The 22689-nt window shown below is 39.8% G+C and overlaps 1 protein-coding gene across 3 annotated transcripts in view; it reads right to left on the bottom strand.

The window, feature by feature from the left end:
* The window catches only part of PHACTR1 (phosphatase and actin regulator 1), a 283399-nt gene that overhangs the window by 149243 nt on the left and 111467 nt on the right, over positions 1-22689 (bottom strand). The window contains exon 1 of one of the 3 annotated variants that reach the window (XM_087961307.1): positions 12853-13158. The exons of the other annotated variants lie outside the window; for them this stretch is intronic. The gene's annotated coding sequence lies outside the window, so the exon portion shown is untranslated. Of the gene's footprint in view, positions 1-12852; positions 13159-22689 lie in introns of those variants that run through there. 3 annotated transcript variants of the gene reach the window in all.

Below are 22689 nucleotides of genomic sequence, written 5' to 3'. Positions count from 1 at the left end.
CAGAGAAATAGAACCCGATCCCTTTTTTAAGAAAACAATATACATGCCCCCTTTCCCCAAAGGACAGGAAATCACTTAACCCCCTTGCCAAAGAGATCCAGGACCCTTACCTCCACCTGCATTTACTTTTTCAGGATCCAATGATATCCATCAGGGAGAAGATTCAATTTTGTCCCTTGGAATTAATAAGCAAACAAATGTGGTAAGACTAAATATCTCAAACGAAATAACACTATGCCCAGATCCAATGGCTAATTCTGCCCAAGGGTGCTATTCAACTGGTGTAACAACCGGTTTGGTGAGTGGGTGCGCATGCGTGTCAAACACACGCTTTGCGCGTGCGCAGAGAGTTTGCTACTGACCTTCTCCTGCAATCCCTATGTGTTAAACAGATGATGTATGGCAATCCGCTATGCCACGCAAGTCAGCTGAGCTTGAAAACCAGGATATAAAGCACAGACTAGAGCCGGGGCAGCAGATGGGCCCAACAGCCGATTGTCGGAGTGAACTGGTTCACTCCCAGCTGCTCCTCGAAGCTACTGGTTTTCCCAAACCGGGCCAAACTGGTAGAATCCAACCCCTGATTCTGCCCTAATACATGAAATTAAAGGTAGTCAAAGACTAAATAAAAACCAACTAACCCAAGGGTTAAATCAAACCAATGCTAATAATGCACATGTTGCTTATGTAATTCTGGTTACGTAAACAGCAATAAGGACTGAACATGACAATTAAGTCAGGGATTTGTAAATAACTCATCCATTTTGGTTTGGAATTTGATAGGATGGAATGCTCAAACGATTGACATGGATCCCCCTACAGTTGCTAAAATTATACAACTTAGTGTATTCGTTAGAAACTTGGTTTCCAAGAAAACCAATACAAATTATTTAACTCATTTTAGATCATGGGTTATTCCAGTAAGGAAGCTACATCCTATGAGCCTTCTTTTTTTTTGGATTTGGCTATCTTGTTAAATATGAAGTGGAATCTGGAGACAGTGCAAATACACCTGGACTGTAATTCCTCTTTTTTATGGAGATATGTATGATAACAAATAAGATTGCCCTGATAATATTAAATAATTATATGTCTCTCAGAGGTGTTAAATTTCAAATTTAGGAATTCTGATCTCCACTCAAAAATACAGTGGATGCTCTAGAGGAAAAATTCCCACTAGATACTATTATCATAATAGCTGCTTTTAATGCAAGAACAACAGTAGTGACTATGTATGTATCCTCTTTGCCAAAATAGGAAAATTTCAAAACTTGGAGACTATTCCATGAGGCTGTAGTGCCCATAAAACTATTACATACAATACACCATCTAAAGATGGTGCAATGTTTAAACTGTTTAATAATCTCATGCCTGTACTAAAGGCCAAAGAAGGAAAGAAAGAATTAAATGTCTGTTAATTTAACTGATAAAATCACTACGATACTTCAGTGTCTACTAAGGAAAGCTACCTGATCAAAAGAAAAAGAAAAAAAGAGGCAATGTTAATCTAATAAGATTTCTGTTGTCATCAGCTTGTATATGATCACAGCATAACTATGTTTCATATTATTAAATACGCTTTAATGTTACCTTAGCAACTTGTTAAGTAAAGTGATAGATAATTTCCATTAGCTGAAGCACAGTTCTATAAATCTGCAGATGCTTGTTTTATCATATTACATGTATTAAATTCTGAAGTACTGGAACTGTACTTTATAGATGCCACCTGAATCATCATCATAAAACGATGGCAGAAATGTTTTTGATCAAAAGTAAATGGACCATTATCATTGGTGACCTCTTCAAAGTATGCTAATCATTGGAACAGTCCCATTTGAATCTTTTATGATAGCGGACAAAAAGTAACATACCAATGTGACTGAAAGGTGCTTTTTTTTTTTTACTTCAAAAGGCAACTGAACTGTTTTTTCCTTAAGGAAGAAGAATAAAACATTTCGCTTCTCATCCAAGAAGCTTCATCAGTTCTGATGGTGTGAAGATGGAAGGATAGGTACTGACGGTTAAGAGTGGATGGTGGGGGAATGGAAGGATAGGTTCAGGCCTAGGGGGAGGGGGGCAAAATGGAAGGATTATATTTCTTTGCATCCTTCCATCCCCAAACCTTCCATCCCCCTTCACTATCCTATCATACCTGTCCTTCCATCCTCCTGCCATCAGAACTGATGAAGCTTCTTGGATGAGAAGTGAAATGTTTTCTTCTTCCTCAAGGAAAGTGACCTTCTACCGCTACACCATAGAGAGTATATTAACTTACTGCACCTGTGTATGGTTTGCCAATTGCACAGTGGCAGATAGGACAGCACTCCAGAGGGTTAATGTGGTTGCCCAGAGGATCATTGGTTGCACTCTCCCCTCTTTGGAAGAGCTTTATAGCTCCCGCTGCCTTAAGAAAGTTTAAAACATTCTTAAAGATCCATCACATCCTGGGAACCCTTTTTTGAACTATTACCATCTGGCAGACGGTACAGGATAATAAAAACAAGGACAAACAGGCTGAAAAACAGCTTCTATCCCAGAGCAACTATATTGAATTCTACTGTATAGTGCAATATTAATGCAATATCAGGGGTTTTCAATTCAATTGTACAGAATGTGAAGGATGTGTGTGTTTTTGTTTTCTTTTTTATGTATAATGTACATTGACGATGGCATTTAATTTCATTGTACGGGGTGCAATGACAATAAAGTAAACTTAAAAAAAAAGCACCTTTGAGACAACTATCACCCAGATGACTGAGAATCTCTACAGACCCCAATGTGCCCAAACCAACAGCAACAGATCCTTTGGGGAAAATAGAGCATCACAAAGTTTTGAAAAAGAAAAGTCTAGTACTTTTCCTTTATAGGATTGTATGTGTTCATAGTCCTCTCCTATGTAGGAATGGAAAAATATAAACAGAAACAATCCTGTCGCGTCTGCAAGGCTTTAGTTTTCAAGCTTTATCTTAAGCTGGCCTGTTTCTTTTCAAAACAGAGCATGCCAAGACAATTTGAAAGACTTTTAAGGTAATAAAACATCAAACCATAATCTAATCTGAATAACATAGCTCTCCCTTGAACTGTATATCAGTTGCTAGAACTTTTAGCACAGAAGTTCACACAGCCAAACTTGCTTCTCCCATACTTGGTCCCAAGCCATTCTGCTAAGACATGGATGAAGTAATCAAACTATGCAAGGTGCATTATTTTCTGCTTTATGCTAAGAATGCCCCCCAAGGTAGAACTATGAGGAAGTATGTCTATGCAGATTCTCAGTCATCCAGGTCAAAGGTGCTTTTTGAAAAGGCAACTGGACTGCTTTTTTCTTGAGGAAGACGACGACATTTTGCTTCTCATCCAAGAAGCTTCAACAGTTGTGACTGGATGGTGGGGGGAATGGACTCCATGAGATGGAAGGAGAGGTACCACTCTATTCAACAAACTATGAATTGCCTTCAAGAATCACAGACATGATAGATGAGAATGTGATTAGGAAAATACTAGACTGTGCAGAAATGAACAGATTCACGCTTGCTATAAAGGAGAAAGAACAAACTGAATATTATATGACATGGGAGCTATTTTATGGATGGTTGGAGAATAAAAATAGAAGTGAGAAATAAATGGAGATTAGTGAAAGAAAGAATATATGTTAAGATAGAGATGTAAACAATATGATTATTATATATGATTGTTAAGATTACCATACCTAACATATTATATTTTCATTAGAAGATATGTTAAAAGGGAGAAATGAATAGAGTTATAATGCTGATTATTAATTTGTAAGTTTAGAGAATTATTATCAATGTAATGAATATTGTAAATTTTGATTGTAATAGTACAGAGACATCTGTACCCAGATGACACACTGTTTAATGAAAGATGATATGTTTAAGTTAAAAAAAAACTTATTAAAAAGCAATCATAGACATGTTACAAAACTAATATGGGAATATGTGATTGCTGCGATATTCCCTCAGACTGTCAGCCCTTCAAGGTAGATCTGACTAGGATGTTAGAGATATAAATATGAACACTATTTTATTATAAGGTTAAACTAACAGAATCATGTCAGTCTGAATGTACCTCCTGCTTCTTTCCTTTTAACTTCATGAGAATTACAGAGGATCATATCTGAGATGCTTATTCAAATTACATTTCTCCCCCAGATTCAGATTTTTTAAAAATTTGTCCTTTGCCTTGGTTGCAGCTCTTCCTCCTGTTTGTCAATGCTATTCTTATTTCCCATTGGACAGAATCTGACTTGTGGAATCATCCATTGAGAGAAAAGGAATGCAGTCTGATGTGACCAGAATTATCATTACATTTTAGGCTGACTATATATTTTACCCTAATGCTGGCTGGTCCTGCTATCATTTAAGAAAAGTATATATCATAATTGTAGATTGTATGTAGAAAAATAATTGTTGTGGGCGGCCAACAAACTTAAATAATAAATCAATATTTATTTCTCTAAATAAATAAACAGAATGACCATGAATGGATAACAAAGCAGTGAGAGCAAGAGCGATTTCCAACTTCCTCCTGACTTCTGCACTGAATTTTCTTGTGGAGGCTGGCAGGGAGTATCAGAAATCACAATCCCATGAACACAGGGACTGCAGGGACGAACACTGCAATGGACTCAACGTTGGAAATTAAACTGGTGTAAACGTTGTGAAACTTTCAATTCCACAGGAATAATTTGTCCCGGATCTTTTATGCATTCTTTAAATTACCAGCTGTTAGGTACCTTGACTCAAAAACTGTTGTAATATAAGCTATATATTTATATTTATTTCATACTGGAAGGTTTCTATTCCTAAAGCAGTTCAACTTGCTCTTACAATTTTTTTTCTCAAGCAATGCTTAGATATTTAGTCATGTGTGCATCCATTAATATCCTACTCTACCTTCAGGAGTTGAAGGCAATTATATAACATTCCCACCTCCCATTTTTCCCCACAGCAACAGTCCCTGAGGTATAAATATCATGCCTATTTTCTATTGCTGCTTAATCTTGTTTGTGAACCTCTGTAATTTAGAGAGTTTTGCAGGACCAAAGGTTTTCCAAAACAAGGGAAAGTATTCCCGTTACAAAACAAAAAGTATGTTGTGTACAGACTGTGAAAAGCCTGAACAGGTATCATGTAGAGATTCTTTGACCAGTTAAATCCCACTGGTCTTGGGAGAGACAAATATATCCCCATAAAATCACTACATACAATAGTAAAGGTTTCATTAGCATGAATTACATGTTGGCAGGCCACCTCTTAGTCCTTCCCACAAAGGCATAATTTAAAATTAGAACTGGGAGTTGGGAAAGGCATTTGTTCTCTTGAGTGGTTACTTTGTTTTTCCATCCAAAACCAGTAGCAAAATAGCAAGGTTTATGAAAAACAGTACACGCTGTTGTATTATACTGAAAGCACTTGCTCGGTTGATTTAAGTAAGAACACGTGCATATACAAAGGCATAAACAATCCTGCAGCTATATAGTATTGTTGTTCTAGTGTTATCCTTTAGTTTCATCCCTGTAAGTGTGGAACAGCCAAAGCAAATGAAGAAAGATACTCAGCCCCAGATCTACCACGAGTAAACTATATTTTAGGGAAATTGGCGGAGAAAATTATTCATAATAAAACAAACAACTAAAAGGTTCTGACACATTCAGAAATCAGTGTTAAAACCTGATTTTGGGATGGGGTGGGGGTTAAAAGTTTTCTTCTATTTGAAAAAACAGCATTCTAACCAACACAGATTTGAGTTCTGTGGCCAAGAACTTCAACCTATTTTGAGGTGTTGACAATGGAAGAAAACAATTAAATACAGATAATTCCCTATTAAAACAATTTGTTTAGTAAGCATTTGAAGTTACAATGGCATTGAAAAAAGTGACATATTTACATTTTTTCATATTGTGGCATCCTGTGGTCATATGATCAAAATTCAGCCACTTGGCAACTGACTCATATTTATAACAGTTGCAGTGTCCCGGGGTCATGTGATCATCTTTTGTGACCTTCTGACAAGCAAAGTCAATGGGGAATCCAGATTCATTTAAGAACCGTGTTACTAACTTAACAATTGCCTTGATTCACTTAACAACGGTGACAAGAAAGGTTGTAAAATGGAGCAAAACTCACTTAGTAGACGTCTTGCTTCAAAGACTACCTGAACTGCAATTGTTTAATATGAAAGTCTCAGCAGAGTAGCACAGTCACACTTAAGATGTTCTGGACAGATGTAATTTCCCAATCATTTCAATTTTAGACTAATATTGGGAATAAACAAAAATGTAGTGTTAATCTCAGCCACGTAATGTTATGAAAACTAATGAAAACCAATCAAGTCGTTGCCTGTAATTACAGAGTTTTGGGAACCACCCAATTACTCCAATTCCTCCATGTTTAGTTGGTGAGAGCACAGATGAGTCCCAAATCAAACCAAGAAGCAAAGAAAAAAAAATGCTTCACTAAAATATCCTTGCAACATAACTTTGGGTCACTCAAAATCATAAATATATGTGCCAAACAATATGTGTATTAATAGACAGATCAGGCTGATTCAAGTGGGAGAAAGAGATCTTGAAACCATCCAGGAGTTTAAGTCATAAATTTTTTTTACAAAACCCAACATTTAAAATTGTACCTGGAAACCAATTAGTGGCTCATTCAAGCTCTGTAGCAGAGATATACCATGTTCCTAGCAGCAGTGGGAACCTACCTGTTCCACTACCGGTTTGGTGATCACGTGTGTGCAGCTTTCCACACACCAGCTGAGGCCTGCAGTGCCAATCAGTTGAAAGGATAAAGAAGAGAAAAGTGCAGAGGCGGGTGGGAGGACCGATCCTGCGCTTTCCTCTTCTTTCTTCTCTCAGCTGAACTGATCGTCAGAGGTTTTTTTTTTACTACCAGTTTGGGTGAACCGGTCTGAACCGGTAGCATACCACCACGGGTTCCTAGCATCGCCTCTGGCTTTGTACACAAGCTGTGTTCTGAACTGTAGTTACAGTACCTGGTTTCTTCAGAAGGGGGCACTGCAGCAGCTCCTCTCCCATAAAAAAGTGTTGACAATCATGGATCCAGGTGACCTCGGCTGCCCCTTCTCCTCACATATACATCATACATGTACAACCCCCCGTCCCAAACCCAGATACAACATGAGGGAAAGCAGAAACACATATACATAGATACAGCACATTACATTGTTATGTACACAAAATAATCCAAATGGCTCTGATAGCCAGGAGTAGAAATAATCCCAGAAGCCATTCTCCCCAAGCTCCCTCTACATTATTTAAGAAAGGCAACCACCCAGCCGATTCTTAGAACAATCTTTGAAACACAGTATTTTTGACAGATTACAACTACCATGATCTATTTTAGTGCCTTGGGAGTTTCATGAAAATATCCTCCATTTTCTTTCTTTTACTGTCAGCCTTTTAAGATGGGATGGGTCAGGAAATAGACCCCAGAAAAATTATTGGAATTATGTTTTCTGGTTGCAAGGTATGATAACAGACTCCTTCCTTCCTTCCTTCCTTCCTTCCTTCCTTCCTTCCTTCCTTCCTTCCTTCCTTCCTTCCTTCCTTCCTTCCTCCCTCCCTCCCTCCCTCCCTCCCTCCCTTCTCTGCCCTTCCTTTTCCTTCCCTTCCCTTCCTTGCTATAAAGCCTGAATTTCTTTCATTTCCTCTCTTTTACAACCAAAGAGAATCAAAATAGGGCAATCTTGAGTTTCTCTCTCACCTCCTCTTCTGTTTCTCGGCTAAGCTGACATTTACATAATCGCTCTTGCTTTCCTTCTTCAAAGCTCTCTCTATTCCTTGTACATCATAGCCCTAATCTTCTTGTGCTACAGTTTCTCAGGAAATGCCTATTTGTAGAAATGGTTATTATCAGATGAAAACCATGAGTACGGCATTAAAACAGAACTGCACTTGGTAACCAAGCCATGATGCTGGAAATATATCAGCACTGACAAATTTTACAGTTGTGGGGACTCTAGGCCTAGCCTCAGGGGTGTGGATTCTACCGGTTCAGACCGGATTGGGCGAACCCCTTGTTCTCATGTTCGGCTCACTCCAAACTGGTCCACTGTGACGAGGAAGTGGGCCCGCCTACCCGCCCCTGCAATTTCCTGTGCTTTATGCCTTTGTTCAGAGCACAGCTGATTCTCGTGGCAGAGCAGTTTGCAGCGCCTCAGCTGTTTTCTTCACAGAGTCTGCAGTTGAAGGTAAGCCTGCCTTTTCTAAATGCGGAGCGCGTGGGGAGCGCACATTTGGCGCGAACGTGTGCAAAGCACCTGTTCACACACGAAGCACGTGATCACCCAACCGGTTGTTATACCAGTGGAATCCCACCCCTGCCTAGCCTGTATCATGCTCCTAGATGCATACTCAGAAACCACATAGCTTTGGGCGATATCCTTCTGTTTCTGTTGCTTTCTCATGGGAAGTGCAGGCTTTCAGGCCCCATGCAGTAGCAAGAACCAATAATCTATTGGCTGAGTACTGTGAGAACCGCCTTGGATCTAAGCCAGCATACCTGAATCAGGTATAGTCCTCGATTTACAGCCATTCATTTGGTGACCGTTCAAAGTTACAATGGCACTGGAAAAAGTGATGTATGACCATGTTTCACACTGACGACTGTTACAGCATCCCTGTGATCACATGATCAAAATTCGGATGCTTGGCAACGGGGTCATATTTGTGATGTGTCCTGGGTTCATCTGATCCCCTTTTGCAAACTTCGGACAAGCAAAGTCAATGGGGAAGCCAGATTCACTTTACAACCGTGTTACTAACTTAACAACTGCAGTGATTCACTTAGCATCTGTGGCAAGAAAGGTTGTAACATGGGGCAAGGCTCACCTAAGAGCTGTCTCACTTCCCAACATAAATTTCAGGAAGAACTGTGGTCATACATCGAGGACTACCCATAACACGTATTTCAATTTTGGTTGCATACTCCTGGTTTCTCTGTCGTAGCATTTCAGGTTCTGAACCCTGTTGGCTCATGCTTGCTGTATTTGGGAGATGTAGGCAATTGCTACCTTCAAGCAACATGCCCTTCCAGAGAATCTGACAAGCAGCTTTCTAAAACTCTAACCCAACATTTGTACTTGAAGTGAGTGTGAATTAGAAGGGACCTTCATGTGCAGAACAAGAAAGATGCACATGCTTTACCATCTCACTCATGTCTACCTATCTGTTCTGAGTCTCCAGGGCTTATTTTACATTCTCTTTGCCAACAGCTGTGTCACCTAAAAATAAACAAGGCCCTTTAAGTCTCAGTTCTGAAAATACAACTACAGTTTCTCTCTCCATCCCAAGTACAGTCAGAGTGACAGACATTCCCTTATTTTAAGTTCAACTGATGGGGGTCGGAGGGGGGGGGGAGGAGGGAAGTGGGGCCCTGATTTAAATGCTAATTTACAGCAAAGGGACCCAAAAGAAATTGGAGTAATCCAATTTGCAACCTCTTAAATTACTGCAGTATTGAAGCAAGGTTGTGGAAGAAGTTGTCTGACTTTCAATTCCTTCCTTCCTTCCTTCCTTCCTTCCTTCCTTCCTTCCTTCCTTCCTTCCTTCCTTCCTTCCTTCCTTCCTTCCTTCCTTCCTTTGTTGGTGCTATTATACATCTTGGTACAAATGATCTGTCCCAGAAGGATTTACTTTCTGTTCAGAAAGACTTCCAGAGCTTGGGGTATGAACTTAGTAATATGGGCTGTAGGCTTATCTTTTCAGAGGTTCTACCAGTATACAAGGAACAAAAAGGGAAAGGGCAGCGTGTAGCAGAGTTTAATGTGTGGCTAAAGGAGTGGTGTAAAAGGGAAGGCTTTGGTTTTATTAGTCATGATGTCTGCAGCTGGTCCAATGAAAAACTGTACAAAAGAGATGGTTTGCATCCACCAAAGAAAGGGACTGAGTTACTTGGCATTAAATTCACAGATTTCCTGGATAAACATTTAAACTGAACAGCGGGGGCAGAGAATTAATGGATTCAGAACATTTCTGTCCCCAGCAACCTAAAACTAATAAGGATACCAGTGCATGCAAAATAGATGTTTGTGCAAGTAAGATTATCAACCTTGATGCCCAACCAAAACCAAGCATTTAATATTGAGTGCCATACTATGTGCACTAATCAAACAGGTGGCAAGAAAGTAGGGGCAGGCAGGCACAACACAGGTTATGTAGACAGGAAACACAGTGTCAGACATAAAGATCTCAAGTGCCTATATACAAATGCACAAAGTCTGGGGAACAAACAGGGTGAACTCGAACTACGAATACATGAAGGTAAATATGATATAGTTGGAATAACAGAAACTTGGTGGGATGAAATCCATGACTGGAACATACTGGTAGAGGGATACAAACTATTCAAAAAAACCAGACCCCATAAAAGAGGAGGTGGAGTTGCACTGTATGTAAAGGACCACTATATTGCTACAGAAATGCATGAAACCAAAGATGAAAACCTCCTAGAATGCATATGGGTCAATATAAAAGAAAAAAAAGAATGACATGGCCATAGGTGTATATTATAGGCCACCCAACTAACAAACCAACTAACAAACAGGAAACACACAACAATAGTAATGGGAGACTTCAATTATCCTGATATCAATTGGAAAACTAATTCTGCACCAAGTGAGAAATCAAATAAGTTCCTTACCAACCTAGCTGACAACTTTGTTGTCCAAAAGGTAGAGGGTGAAACAAGAGGGACAGCCCTACTGGACTTAATTCTTACAAACAGAAAAGAAGTGATAGAGGGAGTTGAAACTGCAGGAACCTTGGGTGAGAGTGACCATGTCATACTAGAATTCAACATAACACAAACACAAGCAACAGAACATAATGACACCAGAGTCGTGGATTTTAAAAGAGCTGATTTCAATAAACTCAGAGAGAACTTGGGAAAGATTCCATGGATGAAAATCCTAAAGGGGAAAACAACTCAAGAATCTTGGGAAACTCTAAAAAGTATGATCATAGAAGCCCAGACCAGCACAATACCACTGAGAAAGAAAAACAAGAAATCCAAGAAGAAACCAGCATGGCTGCACAAAGATCTCTCTGGCAAATTGAAAGAAAAAAAGGACAAGTACAAAAAATGGAAAGAAGGACATACAACTAAGGCAGAATATCAGCAGATAGCCAGAATCTGCAAAGATGAAGTCAGGATAGCAAAGGCTCAGAACGAACAAAGACTTGCAACAAAAGTCAAAGATAATAAAAAAAAGTTTCTTCCAACATATAAAAATATAAAAAATCAAGGGAACAGTAGGTCCACTAAAGAGAGAAGATGGCAAGGAAGTAACAGGCAACAGAGAGAAAGCAGAACTGCTTAACTCATTCTTTGCATCTGTCTTCATGCAAAAAGAAACTATAGCTCAACCCACCAAAAACATAACTGTAAAAGACAGACCAGAAATAAAAGTTAAAATAAGTAAAAAATAGTAAGAGAACACCTGTCTGATCTTGATGAAAACAAATCACCGGGGCCTGATGGATTACATCCCAGAGTTTTAAAGGAGCTGGCAGAGATCATCTCAGAACCACTGCACCATGTCTTTAAAAAATCCTGGAGCACCAGGGAACAACCAGAGGACTGGAAAAGAGTTGATGTGGTTCCCATCTTCAAAAAAGGGAAAAAAAACAGACCCAGGAAACTATAGACCAATCAGCCTAACACCAATACCCGGGAAGATACTGGAAAAGATAATAAAAAAACAGATCTGCCAACATCTAGAAACAAGTAAAGTAATAACTAGCAGTCAGCACGGGTTTGTTAAAAACAGATCATGCCAAACCAATCTGATTTCATTCTTCAACACAGTGACTAAATTAGTAGACCAGCAAAATACTGTGGACATAATATATTTAGATTTCAGCAAGGCATTTGACAAAGTAGACCACAACCTACTTCTTAGTAAGCTAGAAAAAAGTGGAAGAGATAGCACCACCATTAGATGGACTCGCAACTGGCTGGCAAACTGTACTCAACGAGTAGTCCTTAATGGGTCTAAGTCTACATGGAGGGAAGTAAGCAGTGGGATGCCACAAGGTTCCGTCTTGGGCCCAGTACTCTTCAATACCTTCATTAATGTCTTAGATGAGGGAATAGAAGGGGAACTTACCAAATTTGCAGATGATATTAAGCTGGCAGGAATAGCTAACACCCAAGAAGATAGGCTCAAGATCCAGATGGATCTTGACAGACATTAGATATGGCCCAGACACTGGGCCATATCTAACAAAATGAAATTCAATGTAGAGAAAAGTAAAGTCCTACACTTAGGCAAGAAAAACCAAAAGTACACATATAGACTGGGTGAAACCAGGCTCAATAGCAGTAGCTGTGAGAGGGATCTTGGAATCTTAGTGGACAACCAGCTAAATATGAGCCAGCAGTGTACAGTAGCAGCCAAAAAAGCTAATGTAATCCTAAGTTGTATTAACAGAGGGATACAATCAAGATCAAGGGAAGTACTAATACCACTCTATAAAGCCTTAGTAAGACCACACCTAGAGTACTGCATCCAGTTTTGTTCACCACATTATAAAAAAGACGTTGAGACTCTAGAAAAAGTACAGAGAAGAGCAACCAGGATGATTAGGGGACTGGAGGCTAAAACATACAATGAACGGTTGCAGGAACTGGGCCTGCCTGCTTCTCTCTCTCTCTCTCTCTCTCTCTCTCTCTCTCTCTCTCTCTCCCTCCCTCCCTCCCTCCCTCCCTCCCCCCTGCCACACACTCTTGCACTGCACACAGTCCCTGGAAAAAGTCATCACGCAGTGACAGTCTTGAAGGAAAAAGAATGAGATGCACTTACCTCTACCAGTCAACAGTTCCTAACTCCAGGATGGAGTCTCCGAGGAACAATTCATTTCGTGGCAGATAAGATGAAAACAGGTTCAAAAGCATGTCATACTTGGGAAGGGAAGGGTGAGCAAATCAAATGTCTAGCCTATTCCCTTTGCTTAATTGCCCATACCCCATCCAGCACCAGGATAGTTCAAATCACCATGTAGCTATTTCAGCACTCAAAAATCCTTCAGATGTATTCACATGGAAACAGCAAGCTCCTTTTTTGTGTGTGTGGTGGGGGAGGAGGGAGAGGAGGGAGTTGGGTGTTTTAAAACACAATTTGTTCTGCTTTTTAATATGCAGTTTGTCTCCTTCTGCAGGGAATTACTCAGACAGTCACATGACTCCAAGCAGCACAATTATATAATTCGAATGCTGGTAAGGTTGTTGTTGGGAGAGGGATGTGTGTAATCTGGAAGCCACAGTTAGGAAAGCAAAAGCAAATCAAACCAACATCGGCATGTACGTTCAAGGAAAAGCAAACAGTTGCTTTCAAAAATACTCCATTTCAGGAACCTTCCATTTTATTCATTTTCTATCTATGCCCTGCTTCAATTCAAACCAACAAGCCAAAGGACTAGAAAAAAGCTTTATAAGGTTTACAAGCGAGGACAGTGATGGCTCTATACAAGTCCATGATTGTAAGATTAAAAACAAGCTCTCATCTGGAAACTTTGCTGTACCTGCACAAGCTGCAAATAAGAAAGCCAGTGTGTAGGAAACCCTGAAGACAATGCCATTCACTAGGACGGCCATTTTGGGGACAGAAAACGATTTCTCACCTTACCTGGAGGGACCAGAGAGTTAATTCTAAGAACTTGTGCACCTCAGATGGGATTTTTATCACAAGATTACTATGCCATCGTGTGCATTTTGAAATTCTGCAAAACAAGACTGAATGTGTCAGCCCCAGTAAGGGGACCAGGCCAGAAAATCAACTCTGCAGGACTAACCACATACTTTATTGAGGTATACCATAATCACAGAATATTACAAGTCCCCTCCTTCTTAAATTCCAGTGAATCAGGGAAGTATTTTCTTGAGGTGTTCCATTACTTATTTTGTTTCTCCGAACTTAAAGAACATTTCAGTCAGTTCTTGCATGTTTTTATCGAGGCCATTTCCTTTACACTCTACAGCAGGGGTGTCAAACTTGCAGCCTTAGGGCCGGATGTGTCATGCACTGGCCACGCCCATCTCCGGTTTAGTGAAGGGGGAAAAGTTGTGATCACATGATGACGTATTGTCGCGAGTTTGACACCCCTGCTCTACAGAATGTGTGCTGGAAAGTAAATTGTAAATTTACTATGTTTGGAGATAGAAAACCCAGAAAAGGGATGAGTGCATTTTGATGGGACGGAAACTGTTTGGATAAGGAGCTGGAATTTATATTTTTAAATATGAAGAGTTCCAAATGTTTGCTTGTTTCTTCTTACAGGCAAGAATTAAGAGAAATCTTATTACAACTTCAACTATGTTTTTCCTGCTAAAAATTCAGTTCAAATGTCCACAAGCCAGCAGTGGGATCTACTGGTTCGGTGATCGTATGCACATGTGCACCTAATGCCCATGTGCAGGTTTCCACACATCAGCTGAGGCTTGCAGCCAGGGGTGGGATTCAAATTTTTTAACAACCGGTTCTGTGGGCGTGGCTTAAGTGGTGGGCATGGCTTGGTGGTCATGTGACTGGGTGGACATGGCTTGGTGGTCATGTTATTGGCTGGGTGTGGCCAACTCAATATCACTCACATCGAGGCACGCATCTCCTCACCTGGCCTCTCATGATTGTGGGGATGCTGCAACAGTCGTAAGTGTGAAAAATGGTCATAAGTCACTTTTTTCAGTGCCATTGTAACTTTGAATGGTCACTCCACACAAGCAAAGTACCAGTAAAGGAGGGAAAATAACCTCCAGAGAAGTTCCTGAGACAGGAAGTCTAGTCCTGCCAAGAATGTAATAAGAGTTAACCGAGAGGCAGTTTCTGTAAGCAACACCAGAATGTTTCCTTCCTGCCTTCCTTACAGGATTAGGCCAGTAATTTCTTCTAACAATCGGTTCTCCGAACTGCTTAGAATGTTAACAACCAGTTCTAGTGAATAGGTGCGGACTGGTAGAATCCCACCCCTGCTTGCAGCGCCAATCAGCTGTGAGGATAAAGAAAAGCGCAGGGGTAGGTGGGAGGGCCAATCCTGTGTTTTTCTGTTCTTTCTCCTCTCAGCTGATCATCGGAGGCTTTTTTTCCTCCTCTCAGCTGATCATCGGAGGCTTTTTTTTACTACTAGTTGGGCCGAACTGGGCCGAACCAGTAGCATGCCACCACTGCCACAAGCTTTCAGTAGCAGAGACATGTCAGACATCTTGCCAACTTCAGCCATTTTTTTACTCCTATGGTTCTTTTTCTAACTAATTCACCCGATGAAGGATTCTTGCAACCTGAAAGCTTGCTGCTTTGTAGAGAAGTTCAGCTGATCTAAAGGAAAGCAAGTCTCCTGATTAATTGTTCTCACTGACAGGAAATTTCTCCTTAATTCTAGGTTCTTTCTTTGTGTCTGTTGGCCTCCTTTGCAACCAAAAAGGTTAGAATCATTTTTATACAGTCAGTATAAAAATTATTACGGCATGCAGATAACGTACAGCTTCACCAATTTTCATCAGACTGGGTGGAAGTTGCCTTTGCAGCAAACAGTTAGTATCTTGCTTCACTAACCTTCAAAATTACTCTGAAAACTCTAACAAGGCCTAACTACATATTTATTTATTTAATTAATTTATACGGCCGCCTATTCGCCCATGGCAACTCGACTTATGACCAAGAGACATCGCATTTTAGAAATTGAGAAGTGCTTTCCCCACATTCAAAAGTCTGGCTTGACTTCTCCAAAGCCCTTAAAAGTGTGACCAGGCACACATAGGGTACCATGGCTTCCTCAAATGACGGCTTCAGGATCAGCGCCAATCAACTGATTCTGAGAAGAATGCAATTCTCCACATCCATATAACTTGGGTTAAAACAGATATAATCTTACCAATGATAATAAATCAAATTAAAAACCAAACAACATAACTTCTCTAGATATGACAATCCTACAATCCTTCTAGGACAGGGGTGTCAAACACGATTTCATTGAGGGCCACATCAGGGTTGTGTCTGATATCAGGGGCCGGGGTGGGTGTGGCTAGCTTGATGTCACTCATGTAAAGGGCATCTGTGGCGGCCCAGAACTCTGCCAGCGAAAACGGGCTACTGAGCTCCGTTTTCAGCTGCGACGACCTCTGCCAGTGAAAACTGTAACAGGATAAAAATCCATTTTCACTGGCAAAGGGCGACAGGAGGCCATCGCAGGCAAAAACGGAGCCTGGTAGGGCCGTGAGCAGCCCTCCCAAGCTCCATTTGCATTGGCAGAGGTACCGCAGGCCAGTCCTTTGCTGTTTTTAGGGCAGCCCCGCCGGCCAGATCTAAGCACCCCACAGACCGGATCCAGAAAGACAAACTTCAAGCAGAAGGCACAAGCAGATTTCTCCTCAGAAGAAATATAATGACTGAAACATTACACCACTAACTACATTGTTATTTATCAACTTTTTGCAGGCCCCTTTGCTTAAAATGCTTGGAATTGCATATATATATAGTTCGGGTATTCTCCCACGTCATTGTAGCTGTGTTTATATATATATAATATAATATATAATAGTTTATATATATATAAAATCCTACCACATTAGTCATCTATGATCAATGTGGTTGAAAGAAAGAATTTGCTTAATATTACTGGCATGAATTAATAAGAATTTGAAAGCCAGCTCTCCCAGAATTTAGTTCACTTTCTTTACCATGTCAGCCTTTTTTAAAATTTAATTATCTAGGATTCAGAGTATGGTGGCAATTATCTTTGCTGACTGAAAATGGACGCAAGATTCCCCCCCCCCCCCTTCCTACAGCTTCATCATGAGAAAATATTTAAATATGCCCAAAATACATTCATCTCATCACTTAGTGCTCTATTTCATCTGACAGATTTTTGTAGCTCATAAAATATTAAAGCCTCTAGCAAACTCTCTGCAGTATTTTATTTATACAGTGTGCTTTTATTAATTAGTGTCCTTTTATTCATTTTATCTGGCTAATGGATTTCTCTATTCAGTTGGCTTGATCGGCTCTCCACTTAAATCAATCGATTACTTTTGGTCTCCATATCCTTTTTGGGGAACATCATTCTCCGTAAAGGGGCCCACTATAAATCATTCAGCTGGCGGTGATCCATGTTGTAAGGGTGAGGAAAGTCTGAAATGGTTCAAGAACTGTATCAGCTCTCTCAACACACAAATGTGTTGGCTACACACACACACACACACACACACAGACAGACACACACACACACATGTATATGCCTACAAATGAAGCAGTGAACTGACATACATTGTATTTTCTCCTTTAAAGTTCCCAATATCAAGCCAAAAAAGATAGCCATAGATCTGTGAATCCTCTAATTCTCTAATCCTCATTTTTATTTAAGTAGGAACTTATGTTACTCAAGATTTAGCAAGAAGTAGGTGGAAGGGGAAAGAATTAAGGATAATTTATTGCAGTCTATCCCAACATCCTGTCTTCAGGATGTCATGGACCATATCTTTTGTACCATCAGAATTGTACTTGCAGCAAGAATACAAACTATCTCCACAGACGCCACAAACTAAAAAGGAACATCAATTCCTTTGCAACTGGAGAATATCTGGTTAAAAGGTAAAGGTAAAGGTTCCCCTGCACATACGTGGTAGTTGTTCCCGACTCTAGGGGCTGTGCTCATCTCCATTACAAAGCTGAAGAGACAGCGCTGTCCAAAGACATCTCGGTGGTCATGTGGCCGGCATGACTAAATGCTGAAGGCGCATGGAACTGCTAGGTTGGCAAAAGCTGGGACAAGTAACGGGAGCTCACTCCGTTACACAGCGCTAGGGATTCGAACCGCCAAACTGCCAACCTTTACGATCAACAAGCTCAGTGTTGTAGCCACTGGGCCACTACGTCCCTTATCTGGTTAGATAAGGTCTGGTTATCTGGTTAGATAAGATCTGGTTAGGTAAAGCTTATCTGTCCTAACCCAAGCATCTGTTTTCCACAACAGGAAAGAAGATAATATTATCAAGCACAGGAAATCAGGAGCTAAATGAGGACAGGTTTATTGCATGCTAACACTTTCTACAAGAATCTGAGCTACTAATGGTCAAAGCAAATTGATAGTACATAAGGGTCAACAGAATTCAAGGTGGACTGGATTTAGATCTCTTATAGGTACCAGGGACTCAAGACTGGTGATACGCTTGATCCCTCCATCGGTCATCTACATGTAATGTGGCAACAGGACACCATTCCTTTCACAGAAGATTTTCATCCATTATTTCCTCTCAAGTTCAGAATTGGAGCCACAGCTGGTCTGAATGGGCAATTCTTAAGCACACAGGACTATCTCCTTGTCACGGGCACATAGATTCCTCATATTGCTGCTTTTTCCAGATTCACCACTGTTTTCATTTCCTCCTTCTCTTCTCCCTGATATATGTAGGGAGTTCCAGATTACCTGCCTATCTCTCAAACCCAAACATCTAAGGCAGGGGTCTTCAAGCTTGACAGCTTTAAGACTTGTGGACTTCAACTCCCAGAATTCCTCCTCAAGTTATGTTAGCTTAGGAATTCTGGGAGTTGAAGTCCACAAGTCTTAAACTTGCCAAGTTTGAAGACCCTTGATCTAAGGGAGTGAAAAGCAGGATGAGAAACTACAAGATATAGGACTACACATTCCCACGACAGCATTCCGTGGGAGAGTTGTGATAGTCATACCTCACATTTCTACAAATAGGGAGCCATGGCCAAGAAGAGATCTCTATTGCAAGCTCTGAAGAATCTTCTTTTTATAGGTCTCCTGCGAAAAGAGTTATAATAAGCTTCAACCAACCTGGGAGTTCTATTTTTTTTCCAGGGAATCTCTCTGTTATAGGATTGCCTTGTGAGGAAGAGGAAGAAAGGCAAGGAAAAATGAGGTTCTAGAAGGCTTCATTCTGGAAAACCATGGCAGAGTGGAGTCTCACAGCCTCAACCTGTAGTCTGTTACCATGGATTCTTATCCTGTTACATACCTATGGAGAATCTCAGTCATCCAGGCCATAGTTGTCCCAAAGGTGCTTGTTTTTCAAGAGGCAACTGGACTTTCTGGTTTTTCTTTGAAGACGTTTTGCTTCTCATCCAGGAAGCTTCTTCAGCTCTCAGAGCTCTACAGAGCTGAAGAAGCTTATTGGATAGAAGTGAAATGTCTTCAAAGAAAAACCAGAAAGTCCAGTTGCCTCTGGGGGAAAAAAAGCACATTTGGGACATCCTGTTACATAGATTTGGCATCTAATTTATGGAAGCCTCATCATAGAGCCACCCCAAGTGCAGAAGATAGATAAAGTACAAAGGGACATTTGAAGTAGCTGTGGGACTGATTAAACCTTGAAGAAAGGGAGGGGGGAATTCTATGGCAAGAAATATGGAAACAAAATGGTGTCCTAGAGATTGGAAAATACAGGTAATCTTCGACTTACAACAGTTCATTTAGTGGCCGTTCAAAGTTACAATGGCACTGAAAAAAGTGATTTATGACTATTTTTCACACTTTATGACCATTGCAGCATCTCCAGGGTCACATGATGAAAATTTGGATGCTTGGCAGCTGGTTCATATTTATGATGGTTGCCATGTCCCTGTCTCAGGGTCACCTACTGTAATCACCTTTTGCAACCTTCAGATAAGCAAAGTCAATGGGAAAGCCAGATTCACTTAACAACTGGGTTACTATCATAACAACTGCAATGATTCACTTAATGACTGTGGCAAGAAAAGTTGTAAAATGGGGGGGAAATTAACTGAACAAATATTTCACTCAGCAACATAAATGTTGGGCTCAATTGGGATCGTAAGTCGAAGACGACCTGTATGAGATGGATACCAATTCATACTCTGGAAAAATATGCTGGCTGAGGAATTCTGGGAGTAGAAATCCGCAAGTCTCAAAGTTGACAAGATTGGACCTCCTAACAAACACCTGCCACTAAGGTGTTTGTTAACTATTGATGAAAGATTATATTCACTGGAGGCAATGAGCCAGAGAGAAGACATCAAAATAATGGAACTGCCAGCAATAAAAGTATGCTTAATTGCACCATCTTATATTACTTGCGCGTCAGCATTTACATCCCGGCTGCTTGATCCAAATGCTGAATATCGAGAACACGATTTTTTTTATTTCTTTGGCAGTCAAAGCATATCTCTAGTTGAAGCTTGCTGCTGAATAGCATATAAAACTGTCACTCTTTTTCTTAGCTGCACAGCAGTCAGATGCGATATGACGTGGCCAAGAGCCATGCCCAGCAGATGCCAAAAGCCATACCCACTTGATGGTATCTTACGGTCATTAAATTCAAATATCAAGTATATACATTTAGAGATTTGATCCCCAAATGCTTAAATTTGCATTCTTGGCCCTCCTGCCATTGCTTTTACAAGCACAGATGTATTTATTTGAACGTCCAGTATTTAGATCAGCCATTGATAAAGGATGGACTTTTTAAAAAATGGATATATCACACTCATTTTAATAGGGCATTTAATATGCTTTTTCCTAAAAAGCCAAATTATTTGGTTAATAATCCAGCACAATAATGCTCATTTCAGCATTTGCATTTCAGAAGTGTGGTTTTACAGTTCCCAAAATCCATAACCAGTCTGGCAATCCAACAGATTTGAAGGGACCAGTTGGGGGGTGGGTGGGCTGATTAACCTGGACTAGCAGATGTCCAAGATCTAGGGCAGAAACTTTTTTTCAATCTATCAACTGCTCTGAGTCTTCAATTATCTGCAATATATTTCTCTACTTTACTTCTGGATTAATTCCATTCATATAAAAACATATCAGCCATTGTTCAAAATAGCATACAAAGCGAGTAATCTTATCAATACTACGTAAATGAGATCCACTTTTCAATAGCATACAAAGCGAGTAATCTTATCAATACTACGTAAATGAGATCCACTTTTCAATAGCATACAAAGCGAGTAATCTTATCAATACTACGTAAATGAGATCCACTTTTCAATAGCATACAAAGCGAGTAATCTTATCAATACTACGTAAATGAGATCCACTTTTCAATAGCATACAAAGCGAGTAATCTTATCAATACTACGTAAATGAGATCCACTTTTCAATAGCATACAAAGCGAGTAATCTTATCAATACTACGTAAATGAGATCCACTTTTCAATAGCATACAAAGCGAGTAATCTTATCAATACTACGTAAATGAGATCCACTTTTCAATAGCATACAAAGCGAGTAATCTTATCAATACTACGTAAATGAGATCCACTTTTCAATAGCATACAAAGCGAGTAATCTTATCAATACTACGTAAATGAGATCCACTTTTCAATTAATAAACATAAAATAATTAAACTGAAATCAAATGCAAATATTAAAAGCAAAACACTTAGCCAACCCATTAGAAAGAAAGAAAAAGTCAGAGTTCTTCTTAAAGATTGAAAAAAACCCCCAGTCTTTTGACTACTTAAATATCTAATTTAAATCAATAATAAAGTATTTACGCTGGAATAATAGATGGATTAATGACTGTAAATTAACCAATAGAAATGCTGCATTTAATATAGATAGATTGCAGCTTGAGATACCAATTTGAGGCTCCCCAAATTAGCCCTCTGTAACTCAACCGATGATACCAGATTCCCGATTCTGTTCATTATGCAATCCTGCTGCTTCAGTTAAGGAATTTCACAGATGATGAAAATTCTTGACTGGTTTCCTTTCTTTGGGATTCATCCTTTTTTTTTTTTTAAATGAACAAAAATTCATTAAAGAAGAATTAATAGATACACAATCACAGGAAGTAAACTTTCACATCAATGAAAAAAATCTAAATACATCTATCTATAGGCACACACACATGCGCATGCAAGCATGTACAAACCTTCTGGTTCTTTAAATCTTTGTTAAACTCTAGAGAAGGTCAAGATGAACATACTAGTGGGTGTATGTGTGAGAGAGACGGACAGAGAGAAAATGTGTGTGTGTTCACTGACTCACGTGTAAGTATTTCCTTTAAGCATCTAAAAAAAAAGTAAGGCAGAAATAGTTTTTCATTTCAATGGATTATGAATTTAGTAATTTTTGCAAAAAGGTTAAATTCAACACTTTGAATTTAAATGAGTCCTACAGGATTGTTGTGGGGAAAATAGGAGGAAAGAGTATTAGATATATTTGCCGCCTTGGCACTCTGGACCCTAAAGTCTGATTTGCCCTCATTCCCTCTTGACAATCAGAAGTTTAATCTTTAATACACTTTAGCTTCTTTCATCTGAAATCAGGATTCCCTCTTCTACAAAACAAATAACAATATTTGTGAACCCACAAAGGTCTTGCAATATGCAATAGCATTTTTTTTTTAAAAAATGAAGGCAAAATGGGGGTATTTCTTGAAGGCCTTTAAAGGTGCATCCTATCATCATGCTTTCCTTCCCTGGAGGACAGAAGATAAGTGTGATGGTTTGGAAAAGAAATCAAGGCAAGAAAAGAGCTGTCTCAAACAATTTTTCATAGAGTGGGCTGGTTTGAGTGGGCTACTTTGGAGGTATTCCTAAACTATAATGTGGCTTTGTGAGACCAAACTTAAGCAGGTGTTGTGCTCATTAGCTCATTGGCTTATTTCACCTCTCCTTCTCGTGTATGGACTTGGAGGATGACTTGGAAGCCTTTTC

Source organism: Notechis scutatus, chromosome 3, assembly GCF_049901735.1.
Source record: "Notechis scutatus isolate UNSWTSFEM ecotype Mainland chromosome 3, rNotScu1.2, whole genome shotgun sequence".
In the NCBI taxonomy this organism is placed as follows: Eukaryota; Metazoa; Chordata; class Lepidosauria; order Squamata; family Elapidae; genus Notechis; species Notechis scutatus.
Note: the sequence above shows the minus strand (reverse complement) of the source record. Positions and strands in the feature narration are given on the sequence as shown.